The 6,480-nt window shown below is 42.3% G+C and overlaps 1 pseudogene; it reads right to left on the minus strand.

Annotated features, from left to right (window-relative positions):
* LOC119344260 overlaps nt 1-2,536 on the minus strand; it is a 4,015-nt pseudogene extending 1,479 nt beyond the window's left edge.
* Nucleotides 2,537-6,480: the final 3,944 nt, after the last annotated feature.

The raw sequence follows: 6,480 nt of genomic DNA on the forward strand, positions 1-6,480 counted from the left end.
GTATCGCCATTTCAGTTTGAAAAAAATCAAAAGAAAATGATAAAAACTTCAAAAAATAAAATCCTTCGAGAGGTAGTTATATTACTACATCTACTAGTTAGGAAAATTTGAAAACTTAAATTTGGACATGTTTTGCAAAAAGTGTAGGGAAAATGTAAAACGACTATAACTTTTGCATACGACGTCGGAAAAAAACATATAATATATCAAAAAATTCAGCACGAAAATCCGCATCCGATGGAGACCACCTACGGCATGTTTGCAATTTTTTAGAATCCTCAAATTCCAAAAGGAAATAAAAGATATGGTCAAATTTCAGTTTTTTTAAAAAAATTGGTTAAATCTGGTCAAACTACTTATTCAAGAAGTATTAATGTTACTACATAATTATTCAAGAATATTAGTGTTACTAAATAATTATTTCAATTTTTTGAATTTTGGTCAAATCTGGTCAAACTGTGGTCAAACTATGGTCAAACTTATGCAAGAAATATTAGTGTTACTAAATAATTACTGTTTTTTAGAATAATAGTTTCAAACTCAAACAATGAAATGTGTGACTTAATGCTCAACCTAAACTCCTGAGGGTTAATAGGATTGACATCTTACTATTGTCAGGAAAACAACAAGTGCAGACTTGGAAATGAAGGAGAATAGAACCCGAAAGTTAAGCGTGCTCGGGCTGGAGTAGTGAGAGGGATGGGTGACCGGTCGGGATGTTAGATGATTTGGAATGAGTGATCCACACTTGAGCAGTTAAGAAAGGTGATTAGAGACTAAATCACCAAATAATTCAGAAAAATTAAAAATTGAAAAAAATAATCAAAAAAATTTCCAAAATTTTCAAAAAAAAACCTTTAGTACCAGTTGGAACCGGTACTAAAGGTCCCCCCAACCGGTTTTAAAGCTCCGTTTGCTACTAGTGGTTCTAGTAGCAAAGAACTAACATGGCATTGTGGTAATATCACACAGATCACCTGCAAACTGTAGTCTGGCACTGCATGTCAGTTGCAAAATTCACAGCTGAAATCGCTATGTAGTATGTGACATGGTTTAGAGTAATATGATAAACCACATGGACCTCCAAAAAACTGTAGGTGGCAATGTGTTTGGTTTATCATGTGTAAATTCTGAAGTCAGAAACGGGCCCCACATGCCACTTACAACATCAAAAGCACAAATATTGCCAACTTGTATGATATATGACCATGGTGAGAGACGCTATAACAAGAGGTAAATAAGCAAAGCAATCGACATTGGGAGAACTGCATAATAGTACATCATCTGCAATTAATCAATCAGAAGCTGAAAACACATGATCTGCTGCCGCAAACATTCTACACATAAGACATACTGGAAACCGGTACGAATGTAAGCAAAACATGAAATGAAAAAAACTACCATAATGTGCAGTGCCTCCAAATTGGGAAATCAGCTGAGGAAGGAGATAACCATCTTGGAATCGGTGTGGCTTCTGAAACGCACATTTAGACTCAGGAACTTGACGCTGGTGGCCATGGCGCTTGGCTCGCATTTATCCCGGCCTAGAATGAACCCCATTAAACAAAAAAATTACACATTTAGTATTGTACCTCCAACAATTGGACGATGTTTTGCTAACTGAAGAAACTGTTAGACCGCGGACAGGAGATGTACACACCATGACGATGTTGTCTCGCATCTCCAGGAACCAGGATGGTGTTCCCTGGCTGCAAGATTCCTTGTGCAGCTTGGGCGCATCGCCAATCCTGACCTTGGTGCACAAGCCGCCGGCGTTGCCTCGGGACCCCTCCAGGATGAGCCGCTCGAGGCGAGGAGCCTTCACCACGGCGATGTCCTCCGGAACAGAGCTGCAAATTTGGACGCACCGGAGGCTCTGGCTGACGAAGCGAAGGCGCAGCCCCTTGTTGCATCCATGGATATTGAGGCCTGAGGGTCTCCAAGATGGGGCTCTCGGCGACGACAAAGTCGATGTCCCCGTCCTCCATGACTACGCTGCAGATGCCAAGCTCACGGAGGTGGTGGAAGGAGGTGCGGGGTAGTAACCTTGCCACGTCCTCGAACTTCCAGAGGCCGATGTAGAGGCAGCCGATGCTGGCGATGCCAAAGAGCACGGCCCGGAGGGGCACGTCGAGCGGCCATGGGCGGTTGACGAGGGCGAGCTCCTGGACGCCCTTGGTGGCCAGGAGCTGGAGCCAGCGCGCGAGATGGGCCTGGTAGGCGCTCATGTGGCTGCTGGTGAGATGGGCGTAGGGGATGGGTCCCGTGTGCGCTTCGAGGATGGTGGAGATGGCGGTGACGATGGCCGCCGAGTCGGCGGCGTGGGGGAAAAGCTGACGCCTTGGGGCGGAGGTGGGCATTGTTCAAGATGATGTCCGTCGGAGGCGGGCAGGTCGGGGATGAGCTCGGTGTTGATGTTGCTGAGTAGCTCCTCCGTGGATCGGTCCACCTCACGCGGGTCACGGCCCCTGCCCCGCAGATCGGCCTCCGTCGCGGGGTCCACGTTGGTGAACGGCGGCTGCCGGGGACCAGCCATGGTCGGCGGTGGGTGTTTGGGTATTTGGGGGTGGAGAGTGAAGCGGAGAGTGGAGTGGGTCTGTGACCGAGGAGGCGGATGATGGGGGTGGGCCCTATTTAGGGCTTCATGTTTAGTTGGGCCGAACTCCGGCACAGGATGTCTGTGGGCCTATACTAAAAAAACATACACGAATTCGTATACAAGGTCTATTTAAAATACGACCAAAGTTAAAGCATCAAGGTTGACGAAGTCATCACCAGCACCTCACCCATCGACGGGGAAGCGTCAAGCCTGAGATTTGATCTTGCCATCAACCATTGTTGCAACCGTAGTCGTCGTCTTTATTCTCATGTCGCTCACTCATTCGGACGAGTGGTGCCCAACGGAACGAAAAGACGGAATGTGAGGATTCCATTCTTTGTTTTGAAGGAGCTCGAGCCTGCAGTGACATGGCTAGTGAGGCGGCTTGCCAGCTACGTATTTATCCACCTAGTCTTTCGCTTCTTTTTGATCTTCTCTTTGTAGGGCTCTATGGATTTTGCGATTGAGATTTACAACCTTTCTAGAATAAAAATGTAATCATTATCAAGGGCATTCAGACGGTTCCTTCCCTCCAAAAGATTTCAACTTAGATCTTGAGGATCAAAGTGGCCACAAAACAAGGTTTCGGGTTTGCAGATGATATCAAGTAATATGTTGATTTCTCTGTTCAACAAATCTTTTATAATTAATAAAATTTCAACCAATGTCCTCATTATCTAGTGGGCTTGAAACATGGTTCTAATCCCTCATCAGAAGACAAAAAAATGTTATAGAAAAGAACATGCATATGGAGGCACCAAATGTGTTGATGTTGGCCAAGGTAAGCATAGCTGCCTTATGCGATTTTCCCCCTATTATAAGAAGCATGTGCATCTTTTAGATAGCTACATATCGAGGTAAAAATAATAGTGGTATATGTAAATGTCCCAATAGGTATATATTAAGGAGCCCCAGCTTCTAGGTTGGCCCTAGGCCCCAAAAATCTCTGGACCGGCCCTGCTTGAAGCTCGCGAGGATGGTAGCGCCGGCTCTCTAGATGGTTCCAATGACTGCACTGGAGACATGGAAGAGCCATGGGACATTGCAAAAGTGTCAACTTTTGCTTGGTGGTGATAGTGTGTGGCGTCTCTAACAAAGTGGGTAGGGGGTAGACAAGGTGGTGGCTACACGGCTTGCTGGAGGCACTGGTTGGGAAGAAGGGTTTTTATTGTTGAAAGGCGACGAAGAAGTGTTGTAGGAGGTGGTGTTGGTTAGTAGAGAAAAGTGTCTCCAGACAAGAAAAAAAAGGTATTAAAAGGGGGTTGGGAGAAAAATAATTTTTCATTTTGTTGAGATGAATGGGCAATTTTTGGGAATTAAATGGTTTTTATGGGTCTAAGTGCTCTAATCCAGATTAGTATTGTACTCTCCTAATTGTTTGATGTCTCCAATATTTTTATGCGTTTGATTATTTTTTATTTTGCTTGTTTCTTACTGTTTGATTTTTAAGTATTTCAACTTTTGGAGTCCTTCAATTATTTTTATTGTGGAAATGAAAAAAATTAGATTTACTGAAGTGTTATTTCTTGATTTCACTATCCTATTAAAATTTAAAAATCAGATATTAGGGAATTTATGTGAATAGACAGGAATACTAGGTTATATATGAGAAGATTAACCCGTGAGTTGGTACCAGTTGATTGGCTAGGTATGTCCCACTACCTAGTGACACCATTATAAATGCATTAGAGGGTAATGCACGATTTGCCACGACATTCTTTGGTTTTAAATAAATTATATTTTTCTGTTATTGGTTTTTATAGCAATTCACATTTCGTATATACCGCGAAGTTGGTTGAGCGACCACAGACCCCTGTTGCGCTATAGGGTAAGCCATGTAGACTGGTCCTTCATTACTAGGAAAAGGCCTACTAATGGCGCACTGGTTTTGCCTACTAATGGCGCATTACCAGTGCGCCATTACTAGCACGCCATTAGTATATCTTATTACAGGTGTGCCATTAGTATCTGGTATACTAATGGCGCACCAACTAGTGCGCCATTAGTATGTAACAGCATGCGCCATTAGTGTGCCTCCCGGGGGGCCATACGTAAGCATGGCTTTGTCATACTAATGGCGCATTCTCTGTTGATGCGCCATTAGTATCCTTTGGCATACTAATGGCGCACCTGGTGATGATGCGCCATTAGTATGAATATTTGGTTTTTTTTCCTTTTCTGATTTTTGCGCAGGTTACAAAATATATTATTAGACAGAATATAAAATATATTATTAGACAGAATATAGACAGCAGCACACAGCAACATCAGATTCATCGAATACAATAGAAGATTAGTCTCCGAATACAATTCATCATATTAGTCTCCGAATTCAAAAGACCGAACAAAGATAAAACATTACTACTCTCAAGACCGCGAGTATCGAGTTTGTCGGAAGTAATACTAATCCTAACAAGTCCTACTAATCATCATCATACAACTTCTACTCGTTATTCATAACAAGTCATACGATCATCATCTTGATAGTCTTCGAACCAACCCTACTTAATTGTTCTTAGCACATGATCATCAGTATTAGGCAGGACCTAAATACCCTATTTAAGCTAAAATAGCATAAAACAATATAGACCCTGACTCTCCATTATGGAGAATGGAGAACATCCTGTCTCCAATTCTTGCGCTTCGCTTCCTTTTGCTTTCAAGAAGCTCCTTACGACTGTCCATACATTTTTCCCATCCTTTGATTTTCATGTCTCCGCTTCTTTTAGAAATCTCGTATGGACAGTTGAGATTCGTAGGACGACCTAGCTGTATGTTCAAAACATTAACACTACCTTTCAGATACATCATATGAGGCACACAATTCTCTGGGATTATCTGTTGAAAAACATAGTAATAACTTCATAGTAAGCAATGATGTACTAGTTTTAGAAGAATGCAAAAGATGCACGGATGTCGTAATAGTAAAAATCTTACCAGGGTATCTCCATGGTAGTTACCGTAGTTGAACACATGCACTAGTGGCACGTATTTACCATAATGTTGAGGAGTTTGATTGTAGATATTGTAATTCTCAATGTCAGTACAAAATCCGACCTAATGATTTTTCTCCTTGTAAGTTGTTAATTCGGAGCCATCGGTGTAGTGGGTTTTGTCTACCATCTCCCGCACATTCTTTGAACAATAAAAATAAGCTGTCAATGGAAATAAGCTGTCCACTATTTTGAAATAAACAGTATAAATTAGCTAATAATTATGTTTGAGAAACTCACATAGCGGTAGAACTGGAGGCGTATCAACAAGGACCCAAATGTCCATATTGTCTTGGTTGATGTCAGGATTACCAAGATCCATGGTGATAAGCATACCCTCATCAAAACCATACATCTTGCAAAATGCTTCCCAATTTTTGCAACCAAAATGGGTTACGCTCTCAGAATTATATAGATTTACTTCAAAGTCAACATCGTGATGAGTCCTTAAAGTGAGTTTTCTTTGTTTCAGAAATTTCATGGTCTTCAAAATCCATCCTCTCCAAGACATAGCGTCTTGCATGGCTTGGGATAAGCTATACTTGAATTGTAAAAGATGAAAATTACACGTTGAAATAGTTGAAGTCATGCTTAATTATGAAAATAACACTTGTCGTCATTGTGTACCGTTTCAACTTTGAAGGTCTCCTTGAGCTTAATGTTGAAGCACCGATCATCGTCCAGGTGAGGCATGTCGCATAGACCTCGATCGTCGTGGCACCAGTCGCACTCCGCCGGGAGACTTTCGTCGTCCGATGATGATGACGACATATCCTGGGACAACTCCCAGAATTGCTTGCCGCCCGAACCACCGGCCTCATCGTTGTGGGCCATGTTTCGCTCTAAATAGGAAAAAAAATTGGTCAAAAAGTTGGTTATTGTCAAGGA

The sequence above is a fragment of the Triticum dicoccoides genome, unplaced genomic scaffold (genome assembly GCF_002162155.2).
Source record: "Triticum dicoccoides isolate Atlit2015 ecotype Zavitan unplaced genomic scaffold, WEW_v2.0 scaffold16131, whole genome shotgun sequence".
Taxonomy (NCBI): Eukaryota; Viridiplantae; Streptophyta; class Magnoliopsida; order Poales; family Poaceae; genus Triticum; species Triticum dicoccoides.